We start from the raw sequence: 17,579 nt of genomic DNA, 5'->3' as shown, positions 1-17,579 counted from the left end.
CACCACACGACGTTACCAGCATAGTGGCGAGCTTGGAACGTGCATTCATGATGCTGACGTAATACCAACTAAAGTAGATCGCGCAGTGTTCGATATTATATTTTGGAACGACCTAGGGTAGTCGACGAGGTGCGTTTAGCAGGATAGTTCAGTTATCGTCCAGGGCAAGGATGGATTTTGCATAGTCATGGAGCAGTTCTTGCAGTGCGACTTCTTATAGCTGGTATGCACCTACGTCACAGCGGCCGCCATTTTGTGATGCATATAACATGGCGAAAGGCTGCAGGCATATCTGGTCGCGTTACCACCATCGGCGCTGGCTTGCATTGTTGCAGCTGTGCTCTGCATCACAAACAAAATGGCGCCCGTGACTTCACTTGAATACTGCTGCAAAGCGTGTACTGTCTGGGCTCTCACCGGGGTTCTCTTGTAACTCGAATTAAGGAAGAATCCGGCGCTTTTTTTTTTTTTTTTTATCTTCGCAACCGCCACTTATAAAAGAAACGTTGTACGAGGCGGCTGTTCAGACGTCATGATGCAACGTAATCTGTCACATGGAATAACCACCACTATACCGCATTTCGGCTCTAACTGCATGGTTTAGACTAGATTGGCGCTTATCGATTAGTGCCATAGGGGAAAAGCGGGGTCATAGTGCGCATGCGCTGAACGCTGCGCTGAAAAGGCTAGGGTGCAGGCAGCGTGCCTCCGCAACGCTGCTTTGCAGCGCTAGTGAGTGTTCTATTTACTGTTCTTCGAACTGGGAAAGAAATGCAAGACCCTCAGAAGAATTGTTCTAAATTGTTTTAGAGGGGGAGGGGGGGATTTTTGCGAATATAATGTTCTGACATACAGTAGAGGTCAGCATCAGCGGATTTCACTGCTCGTTTATTTGCCATGGCCGTGGACGAAGCCTAGTATTTCCATTTGATATTCGTCTGCTTCCCTGACGTCACTACGTTTTCTTTTTTTTTTTTTTTTTTTCGTTTCTGCATTTCTTCAGAAAACTTTCGGGCGAGTCGCGCGGATGGCCGTAAAAGGGAGAACATAATTTTCGCAAATCGCCCCCCTAGCCAGCTCGGGTATCTGTGGATGAGGTGGGGCAGCTTTCTTAATCGTCGTCGCGAAATGAGCGGCTTCGAAACTCAGAAATCATTTGCAAATGGCGTGCGCGGGTGACGGTGCTCTTATCTCTCTGCGGCTCTTCTCTCTCGGTCGCCTCGGATTCCCACCATGTCAGCTCGCTGCTGCCCTTCGCGCCTAGTCGATGTGAATCGTACGAACTACCGGCGCCGGCGCGCACGTACGTCTGCCGAAGTCGTTAGCACCTTTCGGCAAGCGCATCGCCTTTATGATCGCCGACCATTTTTACGTCTTCGGATTGAACTTTAGTTCGGGGCCGGAGTTTTCTCTGCCCTCTAAACCGCGCTCCGCGCCATGGCTGTGGGGTGTCTGGCTGTGATGTTCCGCGGTCAGACTCAGCTCGATGTACAATAGCTGTTCCTCCTTTCGGGACGTCGCTTTTCTCTGTGCCTCGCTTTGTTTTTGTAAAAAAATAATAATAAATAAATGATCATATTGGGAAATCGGGCGCAACTTTGGACTTTGCCCAGTCGTATCCTCTGAAAATCGAGCGTTTCGCAGACACTGAACATTACGCCGTGGTTTATGTTCATGTTTGAGGCGGCTACCCTAGGTTTTCTTTTAAAACAGCAACAACAAAAAACTGGTGGACTTTAAGCTTCGTCTTTAAACGCATGACGCGAAAGCGTTAATTGCTCCCCTTTATAGGGCAGCAACGCAGTCCCAATAATGGGACAGCGTTGGTAATGTCCGGCCCAAGGTAGGACCGGTACGTTACTACAGCGATACCAATATTGGGCCAATATCGTTCCAATGGCGTGTGCTGCCTGGTTTGCGGATCCTCGTTCCCGCACCCACACTGCTCCTCGCTTAATCACTAGCCTTTTAAATTTTGTCGCCGCTATCCCCCATACTCACAAACATACAGTAAGTTGTAAGATCCCACATTATCATTATGTGTACTTCCACCCGGCGCGTGTGTGTGTGTGTGTGTGTGTGTGTGTGTGTGTGTGTGTGTGTGTGTGTGTGTGTGTGTGTGTGTGTGTGTGTGTGTGTGTGTGTGTGTGTGTGTGTGTGTGTGTGTGTGTGTGTGTGTGTGTGTGTGTGTGTGTGTGTGTGTGTGTGTGTGTGTGTGTGTGTGTGTGTGTGTGTGTGTGTGTGTGTGTGTGTGTGTGTGTGTGTGTGTGTGTGTGTGTGTGTGAAAGAGAGAGAGAGAGAGAGAGGGTGAGCGAGTGAGCTAGCGAGAAAGCAGCCTGCGATACACTAACAAATTTTGTTGAAAAATACAGAAATTTTTTGGTAGGACATTTACTGTTCTGCTATGTTTTCTGATTTTAGTTTTTCTTTCATTTCACAGTTTTTTTCTATTTACAACTGATGAAAAATTTGTGTAAATTGACAAATATTTTCTGCTATACTTCGTTTTTGTTTTTTATTATTATTTTTTTTTTCTGTCGCCGTGAAAATTATGATTCAAATATGTCTTTTTTTTTTCTCTCTCGTCTTTCAGTTCACGTTTTCTGCCTGTAAACAACAACAAAATTGCGTTAAGCGGCAATTTCTTCAATGAACACCATTTCTAAGGCGAAGACCTTGCCAACTGCATCTCACGAATATCTCGCGGATCATGCAATACTCGATGGCATCCGTAAAGTTGGCCGCGCAACAGTCGTTGCCTAGCCACCGAAAAGAGGCAAGTGAAAAATATGTAACAGATACCATCGTAACAGGGAGCCAGCCAACAACGGACCTGCATGTGGCGCCGCTAGTTATATTCTTTCGAATCTTTCGAATCTCAATTTGACTATAGACCTTAACTGGTAGTCGCAAATGTTTATCTGAAGTTTACGCGGCAGGCCTCAAAAAGGGAAGTAGCTTCATCGCTTTTGTGCTGGCTGTATCCGTTGCTATATCGTTCAGCGCACATGGAGTATTTACTCCTTGGTTGTTTATTTGTACGCCGTCGCGTCCATTTGGGTAGGAAATCAAACGTACCTGAGTATCGACGTAGAGCGCAGTGTCATGGGTACGGTGAGAAAGATCGTGTCTATCTCTGCCGAACTGAGCGGTACGCTGTCGTTAAGTGGAGCTGAATTTTGATCGCAGAGGAGCTATGCTTGCCTCGAAGTGCTTCAGATAGCCGTCATTGAAATTGGGAAGAGATCGCAGCTTGCCGAAACAAAGAGCCCCTGTGAGGAACGATATCGTCTTGAACTGCATATCCGCACCGCAAGATGCGGCCTTTTAGTCATATCTTCTTTATTTTATTCATCTTGGCAGGCGCCACAGGCAAATTTGAAAATCCTGCATTGATGCGTAAACTCATCCTTAAAGGGGACAGGTTTCGAGTAGATGTCAATTGTAAAACCTGTATTGAAAACACAGACTGTTAAATAGCGGAAGAGTATAGGGTTCACGTTAGCTGATCCTAGTGACCCTCCAGAGAGGCGCTTTTAGATCGCACTTTGTTTTGTTTTTTGTTTTTATCGTTTTTCTTTAATTTTATAGGCTTTCAGGTCTTTTCTTTTCAATAAATTTGCTCATTAATTTTGGTCGTTAATTGCCGATAGAGGTCTTACAGTGTTAGGCGGATGCCGTATACCTATAGTTGCGCGCAAGGGCCGTAGTCGGCAGATTTCCGTGGTTGCTGGATGCGAGCGAGGAAGATCGATGACCACGTGCTGCTGGAACCTAATCGTTTCAACGCTCTTGTCCTCTTTGGCTTTCGTGCACTGGGCGCAAAACATAGCCGCGCATATTTCTCCACTGTCGATGCCCAGATGCGTTCGCTTGCCCACAAAGGCATGGTCTTCTGGAGTTACGTAACGGCAGTTGCGCGCAGCTTAGCGTAACGGTGCCACCGGACTGCGGTAGCGCGTGGAGAACGCGCGGTTATTTACGAGGCAGGTCCGGCACGAAGAAAGCCGGCGGGCGCTGCAGCACGCGTCGCCACGTCGCTTCTTACGACCGCCAGCTGTCCCAAGGAAAGCGGGTTGAGCGTCGACACTGGAGCCGAATGAGGTGCGGGGGGACTGGGAACGCGCTGCAGCTTCGACGTATATCTTCATTTCCCTCCTATTATAGGGACTCCGAAGAAGCTAGTCGTAAAAAGAAACGTCGTTCCCTCGCGAAGTCCTCTCCCCACGCGTGTGTCTCCGCACCAGCAAGTGCGAGCACCGCTGGCGACCGTGTGCATAACAGGCATATATCCATATCAGTGACCGCGAGCCAACAGCGGCGATGAGCCCAAACCGGCGTCGTGGTTTCCCGGCTTCTCTTTCTTCCCAGCCTCCAGAAAAATGGCCTCGTCATAAATCCGGCCGTGCGCGCTCGCTGGTCTCCTCTCTAATGGAGCGCCAGCGGCCCGGATGATCGCAAATGAGCGGCGGCCAGTGCAGAGGCGGAACCATGCCTTCCGTGCGTCCGTGAGGCGCGCGTGAATATACCGTTTTTCGGCCGCCCGCGGCGAGCAGAAATGGACAGGCCGTAATAAGGTTCCGCCCGTTTTGTGCAGTCTCTGTTTTATGCTGATTCATGTTCAGTTTGGAAGGCCTTGCATGCATGAACTGTCACTGTGTGTCCTTCTTTTTCGTGTATCTTCACTTTTGGCGGTACTAAATGTAAGCCCCCGCTTCCCATGTAGTTCCTCATACTCGCAAAAGAAAAAAGAAATGAAAAAGAAAAGTGTAGACTGTGGCTAGGGTCTGAACCATGCGTCGTAATTAGAGAAGCCGGCTGCGTGCGCTCTTCCGGCCCAATTTCACCGCTAGAGCTTGATAGACATTTATGAGTCGAGGAAACTCGCTCTTCTACCGTTACTCCTGCGCCTTTAGATGGAGCGCCAGCGCGTTTTCAGCTAAAGAGGGCTTTTTTTTTTTTTTCATATACCGTGAACGTCTAGCCATTTAAAGCAAACCTCACTCGTGGCCCTGTGTCTTCAGGCAATCAATACTACGCGCTTACCCTCCACCAAAAATTGGGGATGAGTTTCGCGCCAACTTGCGCAGCATAAGTTTTATCATAACACTTATCCTCTGGTTTGGCCTTATGTTTACTCCGAAGGAAACACCGTCACTTACCATCGGAGCTCACTGAAGGCCGATCTGTTATCATACTTGGCATTGGCGATTCTCGCGCGAGTTCAAACTTCCTAAGTGCAGTGCGCATTCATCAAAATCGAGCACACGTGCCGTTTAAGACCGGGTTGAGACTCGCGCCCGTTTATTGATTAGCACTTCCTTCGTTGTCATACTGGTTCTTTCATGTGCTTTATTTAGAAAAAAAAACAAAAAGGATGTGCTGTGGCACTTACTGTGTGCCTGCCTATTGCCTGCTGATTGCACAGTGGAACAGAATTTTACGCGTGCTGGTGAGAGCGGAATTTGAGGACGAGGGAGCCTTTGGGCAATTTCATGTGCTGCGCAATGCCTTGGGCATAGAACCTTCGCTGGGGAACTGTAGCGGCGACTACATATACACATTGCCTGTTATCGTTGTGCGCGGCATTCCGAATAGCCTGTACGTGTTGCTTTGGGACGTTAAACCCCATAAACGGAACGAAGCCAAACCAGCTAGTTGCCTCCCTCCTCGGGATATATTTTTCAAAGGGCGTATTGATGATTGAGATGAGTTGCCTCTGAGGACTGTGCGGTCACGTAGGGCGCTGCGACGCAGATTAGGGATGGCGTTCACTTCGGGTTCATGGGTTCATGTTTCTCTTCGAGTGGATTTGCGGGCCTTGGGCGGCTTGCTGCGGTGGCGCATGGCGCGAGGGTTGGTTGTATTATAGTGTGCCCGAGATTAGGGAGGTTTGTAGCACTTCTCGTATTTCACAGATTTCATTTTTAAGTGAAGCTCGCTTTGATAACCTTGGTATAACTCCTCATGCCATAATTCCTTTCACGTAACCTTTCCGCATCCTGATATCGCCGCTTTCCAGAGATATTGTCCACGTGGCTTAACGATAGCACTTGGTGCACTCGGTGCTTCTCGATCGTGCAGGTTTTGCTGCTGCACTCGGTGATGGACTTGTGTGGATTTATCACTGGTGCTGCGAAAAGCGGTTCTCTTTTTAACGGAAGGCTTTACCTGTTCTCTTGGATCATATCACAGCCATGCGTCTAAAACAGGCGTTTCATTTCATCATTGGATCCGACTACACTAAAACTGTTGTATGTGGTGGGAGCCTAGAGCAAGCTCGAATGTTTCTTTTCGGACGTTATTTGCGAACGTTTTAAAGAGTTCTTTATGCCTTTTATGCACGTACTCTACGGTCAGTGACGACCCATGGTTCGCCTACTATAGTTGATCTGTCCGGCCGTGTGTCCAGCGTAAGCAGCACGTATCACAGCTTCATGTATTATTTGCAGCTTTTGAAAACATTTATATGGTAAAATTGTTTCGGCCATTCTCTCATATCTTCATGTTTGGAACGGCTGGAGTTTCAAATGTTCACGTGGCTGCTGGAGAATGGCCGTGGCAAGCGTCCTAGCACGAGCCATGGATATACGGTTCAGGTGATCTACTTTCGGGGATATTTACTGCCACTATAGAAAACGCGCGGCTATCAGCTATGCAGAATGCATCTTTATGCAGCACTACATTTCATAGGATAATGCCAGTTGCGGGACAGCCCGACTCACTCCGTTTATTGTTCGCTCTGAAATGGTCTGGCTCTTTAGACATACTTGTTGAGAAACTCCGCTTCAAACATGGACTAGTCGTATTACTCCTAAACATTTTTACTGGTGCATCATTTCAACTGGTTTCGCTGCCAAGTGGTTGTTAATTTTTCACCGATCTCAAAATTCGCAATTTGCAAGCATCCTTTAATGACCACGGGTGCCGCAGTATCCATAAACATTTTTACTAACTTGGACCGCCATTTTTTGATACATGGGCCCCGTGGGAAGTTTGTTCCAACTACCCTAAATAACTATTTGTTCCTCATCTTCCTCCTTACTTTATGGGACGTTTCGCAACTGGTAGTAATAAAAGGATCTGGGCTTAAGTATCTCACCTGCAGTCAATTGAAGCTCCTGACGCTATCACCAAAAATTCGTGTTGACAACATTTTTAAGTGAATGGCAATGAATGGATCGGCGCCAGAAAAGAGCTGTCGACGGTAGTTCGAGCTCTTGAATATGGGTTGGTCTGACAGGTTTGGATTCAAAGCCCACGAGAAAGCAAAACATGTTCCTCGCAGGACAACCTTCTTGAACGCTGAGCAGCCCTTAGATTATTATCGCAAAAACAATACGACGACAGGTTTCAGCCCGTCGCGTAAACCCGACCGGTAGCCACGTTTGACCTTTAGAGCGAGCGCAGATGGGGCCCCTCTTCAAGCTGTCGGGTAAACCCGGTTGGTAGCCACGCCGCGCCGCAGAAGAAGAAGAAGAGGAAAGAACAGAAAGAGAAGCTACGTCGGCTTTGCTTACGCAACCTACCGGGTTTAACTAAAGCTAAACCACAGCAAACTTTTTTCTCTTATTACGATAAGCGACTCCCCAATACTACTTACAATAGGGCGTGGCGGAGGTAATAACATCTAGTTTAGATATGCAAACTGTCAGTCGTTATTTACGGTGTAGGCTGCTATCATTCTCTCTCTCTCTCGCTCTTTGCGCAAATGTCGTTTACATGGACTATTTAAAGACATTGCAGCTAGTAAAAAGAAAAAAGTGAGGTCCGACAAGAATACAACGAAATAGGTTGCATATTAAACGAGAGAGAGAGAGAGAGAGAGAGAGAACAACTTTTATTTAAAATGCCTGCAGAATCGGTTAGGCTCCCTCCAAGCAGGGAGGACAAGCTTTTACCGCGACGCGGCCACTACGTCAGTCTCGTGCGTTGTGCTCCTTGAGGTCTTGTTACGTCCCTCGCTACTTCCGCGGGTTCGAGAGGGCCGCCGCCCCCTTCTTGGGGGTGCTGCCCCCCCCCCCCCCCCCCCTCTCCTCGGTTTCGCTCGGTCGCTGCCTCTCTAGAGCTGCCGAGACCTGCTGGACGGCCTTGAGTTGTGTCTCTTGATCAAAGCTCCTCGTTGCAGCCTCTAGCTGCGGCGGGATCGTCGTCTTCTCGCTGGCTTCGCGCGGATTTTCGCTACAGTCCCAAAGGATGTGAGCCGCGGTGGCTCTCTCCTTCGCGCACAGTCTACACATGTCGCTCGCGTGCACACTCGGACACATGTGCTTAGCTAGCACCGGGGTGAGCAGGGACCCCGTCTGTAACTGTCTGTATAACACTGCCTCCTTCCGGGTAAGCCCCGGGTGAGGTGGCGGCATAGTCTGTGTGTTCAGTCTGTACCATTTCACTATTTCGTTGAAGGTGGTCATCTTGTCCTTGGCACTGCGCCGCGACCAAGACTCCGAGTCGGCCGTGCTTGCAGCCGCGCGGTTGGTTAGTCCTCGCGCGGCCGAGTTGGCCGTCTCGTTGTGGTTCACGTTTCCGCGTTCCGACACGCCACTGCCCATGTGGGCCGGAAACCACTTGATCACCACAGGACTTTTGTGTCCGATGTCTTCGGCCTTGCGCAGTATGTGCGCGGCCTCACTACATACCCTACCCTTGGCGTAGTTCTTCACTGCCGTTCTAGAGTCACACAACACTGTAGTGCATCCGGGGTCGGAAACGGCCAAGGCGATGGCCACCTCCTCCGCCCGGTGCGCTTCTCGAGTCCGGACGCTCACCGCGGTCTTCGTTGCACCCGTCGATGCCTCGACAACCACCGCCGCGTATGCGTCGGTGTTCCCTCGATACTCCGCCGCGTCCACGTAGGCGGCGCCTTGTTCTCTGGCGTGGAGGTCTACGAGAGCCCTGGCCCTCGCCAACCTCCGCTCCCTGTTGTGCTCGGGGTTCACATTCTTCGGGATCGGGAAGACCCTGAGCTTTCTGTTGATGCTATCTGGTATAGGTACGTCTTTCTGCTGCTTGCCTTCTCTCGGTTCGAGACCAAGGTCCCGCAGTATCTGTCTTCCGGTTCTCGTTTCAGAGAGACGCTCGAGTTGCGCCGTTCTCTGTGCTTCGGCTATTTCGTCCAGCGTGTTGTGGACTCCCAGCGCCATGAATTTTTCGGTGCTCGTGCCCCCGAGGAGACCGAGTGCCGCCTTATACGCCTTGCGTATGGTGGCGTCTATCTTGTTACGTTCACTCGGCCTCCAGTTGTGGAAGGCGGCCACGTACGTTATGTGGCTAACTGCGAAGGATTGAACGAGCCTAGTCAGGCTCTCCTCCTTCATCCCCGCTTTTCTGTTGGACACCCTCTTGATGAGTCTCATTGCCGCAGCCGCTTTGCCCGCGAGCTTGTTGACCGTTTCACCGTTGGCTCGGTTTCGCTGGATGAGCAACCCGAGTACTCGAATCTTCTCGACCTCCGGTATTACTTGTCCTCCCGCCGTCTTGACCGTGATCTTGGGACGCTCGTACTTGACTTCCATATTCTTTCTTTTCCTGCCCGATCCTTTCGGGGGAATCACCAGCAGTTCTGACTTGGCCGGAGAGCAAACGAGTCCAGACCCGTCCAGCTGCTCCTCGATGGCGTTGACCGCTTCTTGCAGCGTTGTCTCGATGTGTCCGTCGCTTCCTCCCGGTACCCATAGCGTAACGTCGTCGGCGTAGATGGTGTGCCGGACTCCCGCTACTCTTTCTAGCCGGGTGGCCACCCCGATCATCACGAGGTTGAAGAGTAGCGGGGAGATTACCGACCCCTGCGGAGTTCCGACGCTGCCCAGCTTCTTCTCTTCGAGCTGCAGGTCTCCCGCACAGATTTTGGTGGTCCGTTCCGTCAGGAAGTCTTTGATGTACTGGTATGTCCTCCTGCCCATATTTAGCCTGGATACTTGGGCCAGGATAGCCGAGTGCCTCACTTTATCAAAGGCGCTCTGCAAGTCCAGCCCGAGTACGAAGGAAGGAAAAACCGACTGGAGGATGGCGACAAAAGACTGAACCCTTGTTCCGGGAGCTCATTAACTTCGCTTGCTGTCTTCTGCAGCCTGATCAGCTCGCGCCGTCTATTTCGGGCGCGCTCGCTCCGGGCCTGTCAATCCCACTTTTGCACTTTTTATTTTTATTTTCCTCCGAAAGCCTCGACTCCCACTCTCTTCCGCTCCTCCCTCATTTTTTTTCCTGACAGCATTGCTGCATCTGCAGCGCTCTCCTCTAGTTTATTACTTTGTTCCCGCCGTAAGGTCCGCTGGATTCGCTTCCCGGGCGTGTCAGCTCGGCTGGCTTCAAGCTGGGAACGTTGCCCAGATCACGACTCCAAATTATCGCGCGCGATCAAGCATTAATTTCCATTTTAGATTAGCCTTCTCCCTTCTAACCTCTCCTCATCGTGTACTCTGCTTGCTTGTCTTTACATGTAGCTTATCGCTGCATACGATATTTTTGTTTTATTTTGGTTATGCGCGCTTGCGCGCGCGTCTGTCTTTGCATCGCTCGTCTAAACGCTCGTCCACCGTTATGCATCTTCCATGTGCCTCAGCCTTCGAGCATGCAGACGAGGTGGTCGCCGTTGAGCAAACGGCGAAGCAAAATGAAAATTGCTGACAAATTGGCAAACGGCTATTAAGTTACGAAACGTACCTGGCGCAATGCCCAGCCCGCCCCGAGGTTGCGGCTTTACTTGTTTGTGGAGCCTTTCCGCCTTTGCTAGCCTGGATGTGGGGAAATAAGGACCATCGAGAAGACGCGTTCTCATATTGCCTGTTTGCAAGATATGAATGCGGCGGCTATGGTCAACCTAAAAAGGAAAATGACTAATGCTCACCGGACGGATGGCTGGTTGGCTAAGAATCCGGCGGTGACGAAACAATCCTGAGAGAGATCAGCTGGACAAGATCCATGAACCAGGCCATCTCGACTTTCTCGCTCTCGCCGAAAGACGCTGATGTGTGCTGTCACGAAGAGTGTTTCTTTTGTTATGCTTGTTTTTTTTTTTCTGTAGGCTTAGCTTTTCTTGGCGGCCCTTTGTGCTTACCTCGCGGCAATTTCGAGGCTCCTGAAGATCAGCTTGTCAACCAATTGCCCTTTCGTGCTTCTGTTTCATCTTCGAGCTCACACAATCGTTTGTTTTTGTTTTTTTTTTTTCGCTTCATGTGCTTTATGTAAGCAACAAAAGCATGACAACTCGCAAAATGCGCAGGCTACTGGAATTGAAAGAGAACGGGGTCATATTTTATCTTTTATTGATTTTCCTCGTTGCATACTGTCATGTAACAAGGGCTACAAAGGTGCGCGTGTGGCCGGCACTGGGCATAGAAGTCACGTGATGCTGTTTTCTGCTTCACGCTTCCTGGTGCGGCAGTGTCGTCAGTGGTGATGCTCACGTGGGCGGCGGACAGCCGCGCGTTAGGTGCTGAGGGTTTGTTCAGTAAATGCCAGGCAACTACAAATTGTTCGATCCCGGCACAACACATTGTGACCGCTTGCTCACGAACATTTCACTACATGTTTTTGTTTATATATGTAAGCTGCAGAGTTTTTCTTCTGTAGTTTCTATAGCGTCAACCACCACCGTCGTGGAGGAGAGCGCGGTGCTGCAGAAAGCGCGCTTCATTCCCTCGTGCCGGGAGCGTCGAACGCGTCGAACGCGCTCTTGCACGCGTCAGCGGGCAGCGCCTCCATTACGGCGGCCGCAGAGTCGCTGCTGCGTTACGGGCGCATGGATGCGTACAAGTGAGTCGCCCGTAGCCGCACAGTTTACGCGCCCGATTCGACTGCGTTGCCCCACGGCAAACGATCGATGCCATCCCCCCAACGCAGCAACTAATGAGTTCCAACGAGACGCAGATGGAGGCGAAGCCGCGATGTAATGCTCTGTCCGGTAACGCGTAGGGCTACGGAACGGCGCGGTGCCTCTTGTGTATTGCGCGCTGTTCTAATAAGCGTTTCCATTATTCCTCGCCCGCTGCAGGGTCCTTGCGCAGGTCTTCTCTGCCGCATGAACTCGGAATGAGATTCGATAACGCCGGTCCCTATTAATCGCCGTCGTTTAATTATCGAACAGCCACCGCCGCGGGCCGACGCAATCGTGGTGCCATTCTTCATCAGTCCAAGTGTTGCCTCGAAGTCATACCGCTCTTCCATTGTTCGCGTCCGGGCGCAATAATTCCACGTTGTGTGATGTGCACGGCGCTTTTCTTTTTTTTCGCGTCGAACTACATACCCCCCCCCCCCCCCCCTTTCTTTTTTTTTTCTTGGGTTCCCCGGAACAGTCTCGAATTCGGGAATTCATCTCACCTTTGAAGAGAGAAGTCTGTATTCAAGGGCAGCAAATGATCGTACACTATAGCACACGGACTGATAATGTACACAGGAACATTGACTTGATATTCCAAATGAGTTGGAAATGCATCCCGAATTCGTAGCCAAACCCATACCGTTCTGTCGCCCTAACGTCTTTGGGGTACAGGTAGCGCTGGCTCTGTGTTGTAGGGACTGTACGGCACTGATGACGTGGCTATGTTTCCAAAGCTAAACGGTGTGAATAAACACGATAGTGTAAAGTAACGGAGCTGAAGCGAATAGCAAATGGAGCGACATCGTCGTATCCTGATACTTCCTTCGCATCCGACGTACAGTAACAACGTCGTCATGCCAAAGAGATGCACGCGACAGATAGCCGCAGCGAAGCGAGTGAATTCAGTATGTGGAAGTGGATGCGCACATATACATCATTTACGAAAAGCTCACATCGCAAAGAAGAGGGCAAGCTGCATATCGCCGCTTTCATTAATGGCGCATTTATTCCTAGCGCATATCATGCGGCTCTGTATGCGGTGTCGTGACACTTCGCTAGCATGCAGAGCATGCATATATTAGAGGCCAATACCTGTCGTTTAAGGGCGCCATTTCGAGGCGCAGTTCCGACACGTCCGATGCTTCTCGCGGAAATTCTGTCTGTACCACGTCTGTATATACTGAGCCTATGTGGTTGCCATCAGAGGCATGCCGTGAACCAAACTAACGCACATAGCAGAAGGAGAAGCTAAGGCATTAGCGCGGTTTCATGAAAACTGAACCCTCGTGCTGCACATCATCCGCATTCTTCGAGCGCAGCGGACAGTGCCCGGGGTGGCGCCTGCGCACTTTTTCGGGGCAGTGCACCGGAGCACGAGCGAGTGGAAGAGGAAGGAAGAGAGGAGTGTGATGGCGGGGAACTTTATTCGCACATGTGGTCCGAAGCGCGAATGTGTGCGGCAGGGAGTAATTTCCTGTCAGCGCCCTGTCGGGGGTCCCGCTTGAATTACAAGGCGGGCATCGCTTCGTTCCCTCTGTTCCGCTCTCCGTTTCCTTCCGTGCCCATTTGTTCGCCCGTCGTACTTCATGCTCTCCTGCTCTCATAGCATCCTTGCTTGCCGCGGTTGAAAACGCCGCAGGGGCTGCGATGAAGGCACCGCGGTTGGGCGTGCGGGCGTCAATCGCGGAGCAAGTGGCGCACTGCACCGCGCGTTCGATACAAGCGCGTAGTCGTCAACCGGTCCCCTCCTGAGACGAGGAGGGTGTCGGGTCCGCTCCGGGGTAGGCGGAGCGTGAGTTGCGAAAGGAACGGCATGCAAGACAAAAAAAAAAAAAAAAAAAAAAAAAAAAAAAAAAAAAAAAGCCCCCCCCCCCCTTTTTTTTTGTTTGGTACGGGTCTAGGCTATGTCGGCTTTCGTGCCCGTGGTGCGGGCGCTGACTGCGGAAAGCGTGTTTTGAGAACGTTTGCCTGCTACTGAATCGAAGTAACCGGGTTCGAGCCCGACCGTGGCGACCGACGCATTACGGATCGGTGATCTCCGGTTGGTCGAAATTATTTCGCGACCCTCACTACGGCAACCGTTTCTCTCCTCTTTCATTCCCATCTTCCTCCGTTCCGTTACGGCGCGCCCCGCCGGGGTGGTGCAGTGGTAAGACGCCCGACTACTGTGCCGGAGTACCCGGGTTCGAACCCGACCTCGGCGGCTGCGTTTCGATGGAGGCGAAACGAAGAGGCGTCCGTGTGCTGTGCGATGTCAGCGCACGCTAAAGATCCCCAGGGGGTCGAAAATACTCCGTAGCCCTCCACTACGGCTCCTCTTTCTCTCTTTCCACTTTAACTCCCACCTTCCTCCCTTCCCTTACGGCGCGGTTGAGGTGTCCACAGAAAACAAGTCAGACCGCTACCGCACCTTTCCCTTCCTATAAATCAACCAATAAGTTACGGCGCGGCTCAAGCGTCCACCGAGAAATGCGGCAGATACTGTACCTTCCATTTCCTATAAGCCCTGGTCCATCCCTTTCCAGCGCCCGCAGGATGCTTTCTCGTTAAGGTTTTCGTGGAGAGACCTTTCTGACACGCCACGCCGCCCAGCTGCGTGTTCTTTCTTCTCGTTTCTCACACTACACCTATATTGCTTAGTTACATGATGTGTATGCTTTACTTAACTCAGCATCGCACGCTGTTTCGCTGACTCTGAGTCGGTGTTATTTGCTCCCTAGAGTATTCGGTATCTTCTGGGCCTCGTGAAATGACGAAGAGGCGTTTCATTTCCCACAAATCATTTTCTTTCCCTCGGCCTATGCAACTATCTAGCTGAATTCAAGAATGGTGTCACGTCGCTGGCGTCTTTACAGAGCGGGTGCTCTAATGAAATGAGGTAAGCAGAAAGAAAAGGGAAATAAAAAGCGCACTTTGACAGGCAATTACAGTTATTTTAAATTTTGCCAAACTTTTACCTTCTATCTTCTACAAATTAAGTCTCTAAAGACGAATAATAATGTGAATATGCTATTACTGGCTGTCCACGAACTGTCTTCTCCGCTGCTCATCTAATTCCGGTACCTCTAAACAAACCCCAATCTTACAAATCGAACAGTCCGGAAAGCACGGCGAACATGAAACCGAACATAATGGTGAACCTGGCAGAAAACGTGAGGCGCCGAATTTATCCGAAATATATTCAAATCATCCGTCCGAATGGTACCGAGGGCGAAAAATACCTGCCGCATGCGGGATTTGAACCAGTGGCGTCAGAAATGGAGTAGCACCTTTATCTGGTTCCTTCAGACCACTTAGCTACCGCTGTATTTTTTTTTTTTTCTCGAACATGGTCCTATAAAGCGAAGCAATGTTCTATTACCAAGCCTACCACTCAGCACACGCCACAGCAAGGGCTGTAGCTATAGCTGAAACATCTGGCCCCGCCGCGTGTTTAACCACCTGTTGTATGCCCGTGATTTTTTCGCTGACGACTCCGACGCCAATGTTTCTGCTGAATATGACATCTAACGCAGTACCATTACAATGATAAAGTAGTTGTATTTATTTTTATTTATTTATTTATTGAACCTTACAGGCCCCGAAGGGCATTGTGTAAGGGGGGTTACAATATCAAGGTTAATGGCTGTAAACAAGGAGCAGACACTAGGTATTACATAATTTCAGACATAAAAGAATTCCCAACGTAATTATACATGGTCGCTACAGAATAGAGTACATACAGATGCATATAAAAATATGAGAGAAAACATTTAGAAAGAAAGGCAACATGATAATAGTATAACATAGGTCAATTGAACTAGCAATACAAACTTAACACTTTCTCACGGAATGAAGCAGGACTATTTATCGATGCAATTGAATCAGGAAGATCATTCCAGAGTGAAATGGCGCGAGGAAGTGCAGATGAGTTGAAAGCTTTCGTACGGCCAAAGATGCGAGAAAAACTAAGATGATTGTGCAAGCGTCTAGACGTGCGCAGTGGATTGCTTAGTGGCAGCGGCGAAGGCCTATCCGTATACACATACTTGTGTAACAAGCACAGAAGCGAAACTTGGCGGCGATTTTCTAGAGGCGGGAGAACATGTTCTTTTTTCATTTCAGACACACTAGATTGGCGGATATAGTTGTTGGAAATAAATCTGGCAGCTCTGTTTTGTATCGATTCTAATTTTATGTTCAGATAGTTCTGGTGTGGTGACCATATCGAAGACGCAAATTCAAGCTGGGAACGTACATAGGTTATGTAAGCTAATTTTCGGACATGAGCGGGCGCTTTTTTAAGGTTACGGCGGAGATAACCAAGAGAGCGAGATGCTTTAGCACAGATGGAAGTGATATGTTCGTTCCAGGATAGGTTCGGTGTTAAAAGAATGCCCAGGTACTTGTACGACGGTGTCTCAGACAGAGGCACATTATTTAAGAAGTAACAGAACTTGGATTGAGAACGTTTACGGCTGAAAGTCATTATTTTACATTTGGAGGGGTTAAGCGTCATGAGCCAGTTTTCACACCACCTAGCAATATTATTAAGATCCTGCTGAAGAAGGTGATGGTCATTAGTCGATTTTATTTCTCGGTAAATTATACAATCATCAGCAAACATACGGACAGTGGACGATGTATTAGTTGGGAGATCATTAATATAAATAAGGAAGAACAAAGGACCGAGAACGCTGCCTTGAGGAACACCCGAAGTAACAGAAGAAGATGACGAGGAGTAATTATTAACGAAGGTAAACTGTTCGCGAAGAAAAAGAAAGTTTCGAAGCCATGATAAAGTGAGGGAATCAAGACGAAGTGCTGACAATTTGGAGATTAGACGACAATGGGCTACTCGGTCAAATGCCTTCGAAAAATCAAGAAATATGCAGTCTGTTTGTTCATTTTTATCCATATTAAAATTAAGATCAGTTGTTAGCTCGAGCAGCTGAGTGTCACACGAATAACCTTTTCTAAAGCCGTGCTGATTAGGAAAGAAAAAGTTATTAGACTCAAGATGACGGCGGATGTTAGAAGAAACAATGTGCTCGAGTAGTTTACAGCATATGCATGTGAGCGAAATGGGCCTGTAACTGTCAGGAGAACTTCTATCACCGCTTTTAAAAACTGGAATTATTTTTGCCATTTTCCACTCAGCAGGGAGTTGACCTGTCTGTAATGATTGCTGGAATATACGGCACAATATTTCGCTGCAAATGGGCTTTAAATTCTTCAGTACCTTCGAGTTGATATTGTCAACGCCAGACGAAGTAGAAAGGTTCAGATTGTCGATTAGAAGAGATATGCCTTCAACTGTTATAGTAATGGGTTCCATATACGGCCAGTCGAATTCGGGGACAAATGGTACGCTGGAATGATCTTCCTTCGTGAAGACAGATGAAAAGAATTTGTTGAACTCAGACCATAAAACCGTAGCCATAAAACTTTGTTAATTGGGGGAGGCATACGTCGCCTTCGACAGTGATATTTGTCACCGCGCCTCGTTGGGCTCTTATGTGCAGTGTAGTTGGGGTGAACTGCCTTGCATTAGTGCCCATTGAAACTGCATCTTATAATTTAGCATTGCTTCTCTGAAGACGAAAGGGAGAGGCGTTATGCGAGAATTTTCAGAGAATATGTAGGCTTTCAAATACCTATATCTTCCTTCCCTGATCGGCGATGCAACTGGTTTGTATATCATTGCGCATTGACACCAAATAGCACATACCCCCGTTAGCTTATTGGTTCAGTTTATGGGGTTTAACATCCCAAAGCGACT

General features: G+C 49.2%; 1 protein-coding gene across 1 annotated transcript in view; it reads left to right on the top strand.

The window, feature by feature from the left end:
• The window catches only part of LOC146200112 (uncharacterized), a 479,695-nt gene that overhangs the window by 306,280 nt on the left and 155,836 nt on the right, over positions 1-17,579 (top strand). The window lies entirely within an intron of this gene.

Source organism: Amblyomma maculatum, chromosome 2 (assembly GCF_055883805.1).
Source record: "Amblyomma maculatum isolate TAMU_Amacu chromosome 2, ASM5588380v1, whole genome shotgun sequence".
In the NCBI taxonomy this organism is placed as follows: Eukaryota; Metazoa; Arthropoda; class Arachnida; order Ixodida; family Ixodidae; genus Amblyomma; species Amblyomma maculatum.
The sequence above is the reverse complement of the archived record's forward strand: the minus strand, read 5'-3'. Positions and strand labels throughout refer to the sequence as shown.